Source organism: Ranitomeya imitator, chromosome 7 (genome assembly GCF_032444005.1).
Source record: "Ranitomeya imitator isolate aRanImi1 chromosome 7, aRanImi1.pri, whole genome shotgun sequence".
Classification (NCBI taxonomy): Eukaryota; Metazoa; Chordata; class Amphibia; order Anura; family Dendrobatidae; genus Ranitomeya; species Ranitomeya imitator.
Window position 1 is genome coordinate 202,882,781 of NC_091288.1, and position 12,541 is coordinate 202,895,321.

The window sequence follows — 12,541 nt, forward strand, 5'->3', positions numbered from 1 at the left end:
ACCATAGAAAATCAATCTTATGCGCTTCCCCCTCACCATTTTCTTTCCTATTTGCCTTGTACATTACAAGTCTATAGGAACGCACATTATATATTCATTTCATATTAATGACGGGTCAATAGTGGGTCAGAGGTTCAGGTTTTGAAGACTGGCAGCAGCTGCGGGGAGTTCCTGACAGGCAGATGCAGGAAAGAGGAGTTGAATTTCCAGTGCGGGCAGCTTGTTGGACTCCCATACTTGTCATCTCGCAGATCAGGAAAGACATCTACTTAGACCCTAAGCTGACTTAAACAGAGCTTAACTGAAGACTGACAGCTATGTGAACTTAAAAGGCTCCTCCACAAAAAAGGACATAATTTCTTGTTTTTTTTCTTACTTTTTATTTTTTGTAATCTTCATTTAAGACCCCCATACACATTAGATAGCTGTCAGACCGCTATGTTTCCTGATTCTCTTTCTTGCGCAGTAACGCTCAGCTTGGCCGAACACTCCTATGGTCTCTGTTAGAGCGCCGCTGCTAGACTCCTTTTCCAGCGGCCAAAGAAAAGTATCAGCCGCTGAAATCCAACTTGATCAACATCCCATTGATCCTATTGATCAGCCACCGTGGCAGTCTGCCAGGAATGAGCCGGTAGGCCCACCATGCACATTAGGCTCTCTGCCCGTCTCACCGATATCACCAGGTTTGGCTGACTTTAGTCAAATGTGCATGGAGACCTTTATTGGTTTTGAGATCTTTGGAAAACAGTAGCCATTTATATTGTATATTTGTCTAGCAAAACAAGCCCTGTCTATCTGCTTTTTTGGGGCATATGGACATCATAGAGAGGGGTCCCCCACTGAGGACCACCCTCTATGAACAAGAATGGACAGTCTATCTAAAAGTGACATGTAATAATACATACATAGTAAATGTAAAAAGAAGTCTGCAGTTCAATCATATATGGGGTTGTTAGTAATCCTTTAAAAGCTCTAACAATGTGACATCCTGTCCCAGAATTTCATATGGTATTTTTCTGACCCATAATAGTAGGTATGTAATTTCATAGAATATATTATATTACTCTAATGCTTAGCTTTATGGTTTCGGTGCATATTATCTATGTAATCCTTTTTGTAGTTTTCTTTGTCGTAATCAGATCTTTATTTTCCTTCTAATAGATATCTCCAAATTCCTAATTGACATGTAGAAAATGGAAAAATAGTTTGCTCCCTGCAGTCACCACTAGGGGGAGCTCTAGAGCTCACTGCATACAAATATGCAGCGTGCTCCCTCTAGTGGTGGCTGCAGGAAAGGTTTCAATTACCTCTATGTCAGTACAGAGAATTTGGAGCTCTGTACCATAAAAAAAGAGGTCTGAAAGCAATAATGATAAATTATGAAATGTTTCAGTTCAGAATATTGTGCAGTTTATATTCTATCTTTACAGGCAGGAGAAATCCTCAGGGATCAAATATAATTTTTTTTTTTTATAATTTACGGTATATATTTTTTCCAAGTCTGCTAATCCACGATGACTAGACATCCTTTAGCAAGCGGCGTTACAGGAGTGTACTCTCCCCTCTGGCATCTGTAAGACATTCATTTGTAAATTGGAGCAGTCTCCACTGGTGGACAAGAGGTTAATACGCTTTTTTTTTTTCCACTAGCACATTCTTTTGTGTGTTTCTGAGACGTCTTCTACTGCGAGATATTTCAGAGTTCATCTATAAGGATGAAATAAACGGATCTCTTCTGCTAAGCCTGTGTAAAATGATTCCTTGTGCGCTGGATTAAGGGAAGGCAATACTCGACCATTTATACTCGCGGCAGTCATATAGAAGATGAGGATGGGAAGGATACCAGTGTAAAGAATATGATAAAGATACCATTTCAGTGGCGAGACAGCATCGTTGGCAGCCAGTTCTCAGAAACAGCGTTCATAAGAAAAAAAAGGAACTGAGACTAAATGGAACCTCCGACATATAAAAGTCCTATATTACCCCTTATCGTAAAAAGAAAAGAAAAGGGGGGTGTCCGGTGGCGTACAAACAGTTAATAATGGTGAGTAATACTCACTTTACCAATTCTCTTCCATACCAATTTTCCCTTGGTGCCTGCCAGTCTCTGTTTACCGAGTGTGTCGACACATGACTGCCATTGTCAATTACCGCTTTCAACGGTGATGTGTTCCGTGATCGCTGATGGCCTGCACTGGTCACTTACTTATCATGTCGACACTAGAACTGAGCAAAAAGATTAGTAGGACCCTGGTCCAGTAGCCATATCAGTAGCCCATGGCTGCCTGGACCAGAGCACTGCAAACCTCCTATTATCTGCTGTATCCTAGCGCCTCCTCTGACAATGAAAATTCAAGTTTTCCATAATAATCTGATGGAGGATCCTGTGGGAAAAATACCACATAAATGATAATTTTGTCCTTAAGCGTTCTTTCCTTGCATATAATTAGCCATCCTCCCCTCACTTGACGAGGACGAGGGGTGAGGGGCCTGGATGAGGCCCTTTATAATATCTCATCCAGAGACACCCATTCTCAAACCCAGGAGAAACAACGTCCAAATTTCCACGATTGCTCACTGATCGAATCCGTAAGAGCTTTCTTTATTTATCCCTTTTATTTTTGTACTGTTTTGTCTCGTGTGTAGGTCTTTGTTGTTATTTCATCTGTTTTGAAATTTTGTGAGCACTGTACACTCTATATATACATTAAATATAAAATTGAATAAGCTTCTTGCTCTAAACGTACCCACAACCTTGAAGATGGAAAGCAGATCTTGGATGTGTTACCCTGTGTGTGTGCCAGGCTGCTAGAAGTCATAGCTCCCAACCGTCCCTCATACTGCGGGACAGTCCTGATTTTGAGGCTGTGCCACGCAGTCCCGCACGGGACTCTACTTGTCCCGCACAGCCAACAGGAGAAGCAGCCGACACGCCTCCTTGTATTAGGCCATGCCCTCTCCGTATCTTCTTTTTCCGGGGCGGAGGTTCAGAGAGGGAGAAGACATTCTGAGGTACGTGTGTGTGTGTGTGTTGCACACATACATGCAGCTGGCCCTGCTGTGCTTACAGTACAAGTGCAGCCTGTTAGTCATAGGCACAGTATATCTATATATATAATTGCCTAAGTGTTTTTTCCGTCTGTCTGTCTTTCTGTCTGTCCTGGAAATCCCGCCTCTCTGATTGGTCGAGGCCGCCAGGCCTCGACCAATCAGCAACGGGCACAGTATCGACGTAGATGTCATAAAGGACGTAGACATCCCGCGTCTCTGATTGGTCGAGGTCGCCAGGCCTCGACCAATCAGCAACAGGCACAGCGACGATGATGTCATAAAGGACGTAGAAATCCCACGACGTAACTAATTGATGTTTCATTATTAGAATGTGTTTATATATGTCGTCATTATGCTTTTTATCATAGATTTGTTTTATTATAGTGTGTGTTCATCATTTATGTTTTGTCACTATTATGTGCATATGTGAAGGACCTTTCGCGCGGTCATGTGACCGTTCATTTGATTGCTATTGGTGCATAGGGTCTATATATCGATTGATGAACATTTCACATGTAGCTTTGATAAAGATCCTTGCGGATCGAAACGCGTCGCTCGTGTCGTGATATGCACATGTAGAGCACATGTCCACCGTTGTTTTTACATTGGCGAAATAAAGTTGGAATTTGGATTTTACAATTTGGAGCTGGAACATTTTTTTCTTTCCTTCATATGATGACCACGTGGATCATCGTTGGGTTCCGTGCTCCTGCGGTGGCTACTCGGTGAGCTGGCTTTTTTCCTTTTTTTCTTTTGCTATTTCCACTTACATTGCAATGTGCAGGATCTGTGAGGCAGCAGTGTGGACAGCGACAGGTGGTGAAATCTTGGCCTGCATTGTAAGCAGAGCTGCTGGGACACATCTACAGCCCCGACTGTACACTGGCATCGCCATGTGTGGCCATTATACTGTATGCAGCATCATGTGAGGTCATTATACAGTATGCAGCATCATGTGAGGTCATTATACAGTATGCAGCATCATGTGTGGCCATTATACAGTATGGAGCACTGTGTGGCCATTATACTGTATTCAGCATCATGTGTGGCCATTATACAGTATGCAGCATCATGTGTGGCCATTATACAGTATGGAGCACTGTGTGGCCATTATACAGTATGGAGCACTGTGTAGCCATTATACAGTATTAAGCATCATGTGTGGCCATTATACAGTATGGAGCATCATGTGTGGCCATTATACAGTATGGAGCACTGTGTGGCCATTATACAGTATTAAGCATCATGTGTGGCCATTATACAGTATGGAGCTTTGTGTGGCCATATTTGTTTCTGTTTATAATTATTGCTTATGAAACAGTGTGATCAGCAGTGCTAAATGGCTGTGGTTGGGGCGTGGATATGGGTGTGACTAGTTGTGAAATGGGTGTGGTCAGGGGTGTGGCCTAAAATTTGCCGCCGCACACACCGCTACTTTTGCCCCTCTTTGCCTTCTTCAAAATTTGGGAGGTATGTAGAAGTGTACCTGTTTGGTGCAGGAAAGGTGGATATGCGTGTGAACTAGTGTGTTACCCAGGACAAGCGACTGACTGGCCTAACAAAATGGCTAGTTGGTGTCAGCAGGAAGTGTGGTGTGGATGTGTGTACAGGCTGTAAGGAGCACATACTGTAGGTCATTGTCAGTGAGTGTGAGAAGTGGAATACCCCTTTACAGTCACATCCGAGTTATGTTTATCGTGAGCCATGACACATCACATTTATTATTTTTTCTGCTTTTGTGCCTCGCGGTGCAAATGGTGTTGGCTTTGTGAGGAAAAAAAGGAGAAGCCATAGTGTGGCTGAAAATGTGTTGTGGTGCTGCAAAGTTTTTGGTACAAATAGTGGTGCAAAGTAAATCAAATAGGTGGTCTAAATGTAGACAATAGGGCTACTACATTATTACTGTGTTTCAGTAGCTGTGCAATCAACTTCATAAATTGTGATAATTTTGGCACATTTTCAGGCTAGCCTAAAGGTACCTTCACACCCAGCAACTTTACAACGAGAACGACAACGATCCGTGACGTTGCAGCGTCCTGGATAGCGATCTCGTTGTGTTTGACACGCAGCAGCGATCTGGATCCCGCTGTGCCATCGCTGGTCGGAGTTAGAAGGCCAGAACTTTATTTGGTCGTCAGGTCGGCGTGTATCGTCGTGTTTGACAGCAAAAGCAACGATGCCAGCAACGTTTTACATGGAGCTAACAACCAGCTAGAACAAGAAGTAAGTCGTCGTTACGTCCCTGGATCGCTCCTGCATCGTTCTGGAGTTGCTGTGTTTGACGTCTCTACAGCGACCTAAACAGCGACGCTCCAGTGATCGTTGTCTATATCGCTGCAGTGTCGCTGAGTGTGACGGTACCTTTAGTATTAGACTGGATTAATCTTTTCCAGTTCATTTAGCTACTGTAAATGTCACAGAACGCTAATCACTTTGCAATATCAAATAGATCTGGAGTACTATAATATGTAATAGAATATTGCCTTAAAGAAGCACTCCGGTTTTATTTTCTTCATTTCTGAACATCCTTCTGATTGCCTTTCACACTCTGTACTTCTATTATTTATGGTGTACTTACTTCCATGCACTGCAGACCCCTATTTACTTCTCTTCAGACTCCATCTTGAATTTCAGATTTGACTCTGATTCTTTCTCCACCATGCTCTGCTATCAATCTCATGAAGCATCAGCACAGCAAGATCAGCTAGGGCCAGTACCATCAGTGTCTGGTGTGGTAACTGCAGTTCTCCACTCCTCTATATTCTCCTACACAAGCTAATTAGCTGATCAGTATACAGTCAGGGAGGCTGAGCTACATCTTCTACATTACAGTCAGGGAGGCTGAGCTACATCTTCTACATTACAGTCAGGGAGGCTGAGCTAAAATCTTCTCCATTACTACTGTGTGAAAGTAGCTGTGCAATCATCATCATAAACTGTGATATCTGTTTTTTCTTTTCTTCCCCATTATGGAGAAAGCGTGTGTGTGTGTGTGTATGGTACATTCCATACAATTGTATCATACAGGCAGTAGTAGGAGTGGAATTATATAACGACAGTGACAGAACAAAGTACAAAAAAAAACAGCATGCTACTTTCAGGCCCCCATATATGGTAGATTAGACTAAGGGAAGAGTCAGACCGCCTTATAAGTCGCATGAGGATCACAAATCAATGTTCGGACTGGCCGGTGGCTCTACCGACCTGAGCGTGATCGCATGGATTTCTATGAAGCGGTCACGCTCCAGTTGGATGAGCCGCCATTGCTGATTGCGTTGCGATCCTCATCCGAGTTATACGACCGTGTGACTCTCCCTAGAGTTGACCAAACCTGTTAATATCAGTGAGTTCAGCCGTCAGTCTATGGGGGGCCTCCTGATTCTTCCCCATTTCAGACCTTTGATCCTTTTGTTCTCCAGGAAATAATAAGCCCCCAGAGGAGTCCGGCTCCAGCTCTCTCACAGAGAACATAGGAGCCGAACATCTTGTGCATGAGGGAGTCTGGAAAGATACCTGTCTGCCGAGTGATCATGCTGCCAAACGCTATCTGATGTGTATGATGTGGGGAATATCTAGGACTAGAAAACAAGTTCTTCTAATTTTGCAAAAAAAGCGCCATCCATGGTCTGTAGATGGTATTACAGCTCTTCCCATTACTAGTACATTACACTGTAATATTGGACACAGTCTGACAGATAAGAATGCCGCAGATATTAGGAAAAATTCTGTCGTTTTTTTCTGGACAATCGTATTTTTCTTCTGAAATCCAAAAGTTCTTAGAATGAAAAAATAAGCTTCTTGGAATGCACAAGTTGAATAGTAGGAGCCTGTGCATGGATGACACGACGGCTTCCCCGCCAGTGATTATGTCTGTAGATCACATTCTCTACCTATGACAGAAGTCTTCCCATCGATTCACTGAGAGCAACTGCTTCAGATTAAGTGTCTTTATTTTTCCTATATAGCGTCTGACTCTGGCGCCTTTGTGTGAAATCTGAATGAGACTTGCAGCGGAGAGACAGCGTTTATTCCCCCACGTCTCGTCCGTGCGCCACTTTAACACCGTGTTTACATTCCACTTCCCATAAAATGCTCCATTCCGGAGCGTTCAGTGTATACGTGAAGACATTCGTTCCATTGTTTTACATAGGCGTTAGGTGGGATAATATTTATTCCCTTTTAGAAGGGTTTCTTTAACCAGAGAAGACGTCATGTGGAAGATGTCAGTTCTGTGTGGGCTCAGTGCACTGGCGCTAATGACAGATGGGGTGTGACTACCTCTGCTGAGTTCACACAGACACAGTGTTTGATCTCTGTGGGGTTCCCCCTCCACAAACTACGGGGGTCCCAGTGGTAACTCCAACACCAAACCATTTCCACCAATGAGGATTACAATTTCCACCCTTCCCCCAAATTGTGCAAACACGATGTGAGTGAAGCTGCTCTCCACCATCTCAAGAAATGTGTAAGCTGTGCCCATATTTGCTCTTGGATTATTCTTTTAGGGGGACTTTCTCCTTTTTTAAAATAAAATCTGGCAAGGCTCTCGTAGGACGGATCCTGGCTGAGATTGATGGACCACATTGACCTACAACGATGCCTAAAAAGCATTCTTTGAAAATTCTATCATGTTAGTGGCAAACATGTAAGTGTTGCCTGCAGGAATGACGGAAACTCTAGTGTCATCTGGCTTTTCACATATTTAGAAGTCCATGTTGTAAGAAAGATGACATTAGGTAAAACTGCTGGGCTTTTCGAGGGACATATTTCCTGCCAATGTTTCATTCAATTATGTAGGATGATAAATTGTGTACTGTCGCCAGTAGGAGGAAGTGACTTGTGGGCACTCCCAGATTGAGCGCTCACAGGGCACTTTCAGGGTCACCTAGTAGGCACCAGAACTAGAAATGGATCAATTAGACACGCTCCTTCTTTCCTACAATATAACATGGATGTATTTAGGCCTGGCCCTGAGTTTACTCGGGCCCCAGGAATCTCAATAGGTCCCTCGTCACTTTAGACTTTTCCTCCGCTTCAAAACCTATAACATTTTTATTTTTTAGCTGATAGGGTTGGATCAGGACTTGTTTCCTTCTGTATGAGCTGTAGTTTTTATTATCACCATTTTGGAGTCCATACGACTTTTGTGGTTTGTTTTCTTTTTTTATCATTTTTACTCCAAATCTTTGTGAGGCAAAATGACCCAAAAGCAGCAATTCTACCATCGCTCTATGGGATAAATGTTTAAGCATGTGGATATGTAAATGCTTTGTTTTTTTTTATAATTTTAAGATTTTATTTGAACTTTTATATTTTTTATTGTTTTTATAAGCTTTTTTTAGTTTTCCTAGGGGACTTGAAAGTGCGATTGCGTGTACGACACAAAGGAATATGTAAAATATAAAATTACCAATCTCCTATAAGGCTAGACAAACATTGCAGACACTGGGGCCTTCAGTAGGCCCCTGACAACGTCATTGGTACCCCGTAATTGTAAATTGCAAAAGGTGCGTGGCTATACACACAATTTTCACCAATGGGCATCATGACCAATCTCCATCAAGGAAGTTTTGAAAAGTTGACAAATTCGATGTACCATAAAGGGCAATAATAGAGGTTTCAGCCCAGGGGCCAGATGACATGGCCCCAACCGATATCGCAGGTAAAAATATTTTAGCACCCCAATAAAGCAATCCTTATATAATTCGGCAGCAAGAGGGTTAAACTCCGATGAGTTTATCTAGATTCCCAGCAATGGAGACCAGCAGACAGTAAAGTGGAGTCCACAGAGACACAGGGCCCCGGAGGTGTTTATGGCAGGAATAACTGCAGGGGATTGTGTGCCTCCGCTGTGATATATAAAGGCTGGGTTTGTCCTGAGGCTCCTGTTAAGTTTATGGAGAACGAAAGCGAAGATACATAAAGAACGGATACATAAATGTAAGAAGACGCAAAGACACAATTGTTGTCTTGTAGACCCCGTAAAACACGGGTGGTATGCACAAGTCTTGCTCCAGGTTTACAGCTTGTAAGCGGAGTGTTTATGACCTCTGTCTCCTGCCCTAAGAATATCACAGCCATTGTCTCCGAACTAGAACATCGTGAGTAACATCATCCGAACCTACATGGAGAATAAATGGTGGTCTCCCCTGGCTGCAAGACCACGGTGATAGGGTGTTGAGTTGAGCTGCCGGTTGCATGTGCACCATGTGTCCTGCTCTGTGCCAAGTCTTTGGCATTTAGATGAGCAAAGCAGCGGTCAAGCATATAACAGGGCTAGGAGTGCCCCATTCTGCTGATTGATGCAAGCCCCAATGATTGGACCCCCCACGCATCAACGCACCAATCCAGATTCTAGGTGATTACTTTTTTTTCACTGGACAAATTCTAAGCAGCGGTTCTGCTGTTTCAATAAAGTTAACCTGTGCGTGCCGCATCACCACAATACTTTGATCTAAAACCATTTGCAGTTTTGTACGGCACAATCAGTAAGTGCAAATATACCCAAAATTTTGTGGTTTAGGGCACATCATGAAAGTGATACTAATGGGTTCCAGCAGAACATATAGCAATTGCAAAAAGCACAAGCCAATGCCTTGCAATGGAAGAGTCGTTGTCTACATGCACCACCCATTACATAGGGTGTTAATCAGGACACTGGCCATTGGATTGTTCATGCGGACCATTAAATCATCATTGTCCGGATGTGCTGCCGACAACTGTTTTGGCACAGAACAATGCTACTAATGATTGTTCTCTCCCCATACAGTTGCAGTTGCGCTATTTGAATGAGACAATAAATGAGTGCCAATCAACGTGTATGTAATCCATTTATGGGCAAAATTCGGCCGTTTAAATGGGCCGATAGAGATGTGTGTCCCTTGGATACTCTTTTGGCACAGCTAAAAAAAAGCACTCTAATGGCACTGTTAATGGGGAACAGTCTGATGGCACTGTTAAAGGGGGACAGTCTGATGGCACTGTTAATGGGGGACAGTCTGATGGCACTGTTAAAGGAGGACAGTCTGATGGCACTGCTAAAGGGGGACAGTCTGATGGCACTGTTAATGGGGAACAGTCTGATGGCACTGTTAATGGGGAACCGTCTGATGGCACTGTTAATGGGGGACAGTCTGATGGCACTGCAAAAGGGGGACAGTCCGATGGCACTGCTAAAGGGGGACAGTCTGATGGCACTGTTAATGGGGAACAGTCTGATGGCACTGTTAATGGGGAACCGTCTGATGGCACTGTTAATGGGGAACAGTCTGATGGCACTGTTAATGGGGAACAGTCTGATAGCACTGTTAATTGGGGACAATCTGATGGCACTGTTAATGGAGGACAGTCTGGCACTGTTAAAGGGGGACAGTCTGATGACACTGTTAATGGGGAACAGAGGTGGCACTGTTAATGGAGGACAGTCTGGCACTGTTAATGGGGGACAGTTTGATGGCACTGTTAATGGAGGACAGTCTGATGGCACTTATTGGGAGACAGACTGATGGCACTGTTAATGGGGGACAGTCTAGTACTGTTAATGGGGGACGGTCTGATAGTACTGTTAATTGGGGACAGTCTGGTACTGTTAATGGGGGACAGTCTGATGGCACTTAACGGGGAACAGTCTGATAGCACTGTTAATTGGGGACAGTCTGGTGGCACTGTTAAAGGGGGACAGTCTGGTGGTACTGTTAATGGGGAACAGTCTTGTGGTACTGTTAATGGGGAACAGTCTGATAGCATTTGGCACCATACTGAAAGTATTTGGCACGGTCATTGTTGTCCTCAGTTCTTCAGTTTAATAACACAGTTCAGCCCAGCTTCATCACTTTCTTTGGTAACCTGCTTCCTTCTAAATTCGGCCTCAGCCCACAAAGCCTCCACCGCCATGCAGTGTGAAGGCTGAACCTCAGGTCGATGTCTGATTTGACTATAACACTTCTTACAGGGAATAATGGTTTTAAAACTATTTCTGACCGGTTTCATTTGTTGCACAGTCTAATTGAATCTTACTGAGAACAGTATGTTGCAGGCGACTTCAAACAACAGACTTCTCGCATTATTGTGAAGACCTCGCTTTATTAATAAAAGCACAGATTGTAGATAAAACTGCAGACAGTTCCCACCATAACATCACATACAGCTGCAAGCCCACTTTAAAGAGTCTCCATGGTGGAATGTACAATAATTTAATGAAAATGCTACAATTTCTAAGAATCTTCCAAGGAGATTTGTCAAGGTCCAAGTGAGAGGAAAGTGATTCAGAGAAAACTGTCGCCCCCTGGGTTCTCTTTACCATCTTATACCTTGTTGCCAACTAGCACAGAGGATACAGTTTAAAAACAATAAATGGGGTTTATCCGTGTTTAGAAAAAAATGTTCTACTCGTTTTTCAAGAAACAGCGCCTCCCTTGTTATTTGGCCATGTCTGGTACTGCAGCTCATCCAAATGTTAGTGAAGTATCCGCTGCTCTGTGTAGCATTTCCAAAAAACTATGGCACTGCCTGGTCAGAAGTTTGGACATACCTCTCATGGAATGGTTTTCCTTGTTCTTAGTGGAAAGTGAACAATGTTGATTCAGACAGAAGGCAGCAAAACCACAAAGAAGCACATATAGAAACAAGGAGTAAAGACACAAACCAGAAAGTGTTCCACCTTAGGTTACCCCCAGTACTCTCCCTTTTAAGGCTCACTCACACTAGCATATAACTAGAACAAGTGCTATCCGATATTTTATCTGATAGCATAATGTTATACTATGGGGCAGTGCAGATCATCAATTTTCTTCTCAAGTTGATTCTGCACCAGAAAACAATCGGAGGCTGCTGCGAGTGGCTCTGCAAGTCGGACCACACGCACCCATACAAGTCTATGGGTGCGTGTAAAACATCTAACTGACATCCGAGTGCAGTCCAATGTAAGCACACACAGACAATGGAGAAGATGGAAAAATTATGTTCTCCGTCTTTTCCACACCTGTGATAGGAATCTTGCATGCAAAAGAATCGGATTACAGTAAGATGACACCTGGGTTAAACTCTAACAGAGTTTGAGCCAAGTGTCGTTAGCATAATCTGCCCGATGATTTTCTCATATGAGAAAATCTACACTAGTGTGAGCATATACTCACTTTGAGACAGTTTTACACCTCCTCGGTATTCTCTCATGTACCTTCATCAGGTCATTACCTGGAATGCATTCCAATGGACAGGTCGCAGACAGGTTTTAGAATCATAGACCTTCAGAAAGTGTTTGCACACATCAGGCATGCTTTGCATAGGCAGTGTTTGTGCACAGACCCATACAATGCTCAGCCCTATTCCCCAACTGTTCTAAGCCAGAATATGGCATGGATCACTCAACTAAATACAGAGACTCGACAGTCCATCATTACTTTAAGACATGAAGTTCAGTCAGTCAGTCCTGAAAATTGCTAGAACGTTCTAGGTATCCTCAAGTGCAGTCATGAAAACCATCATCGCTAAG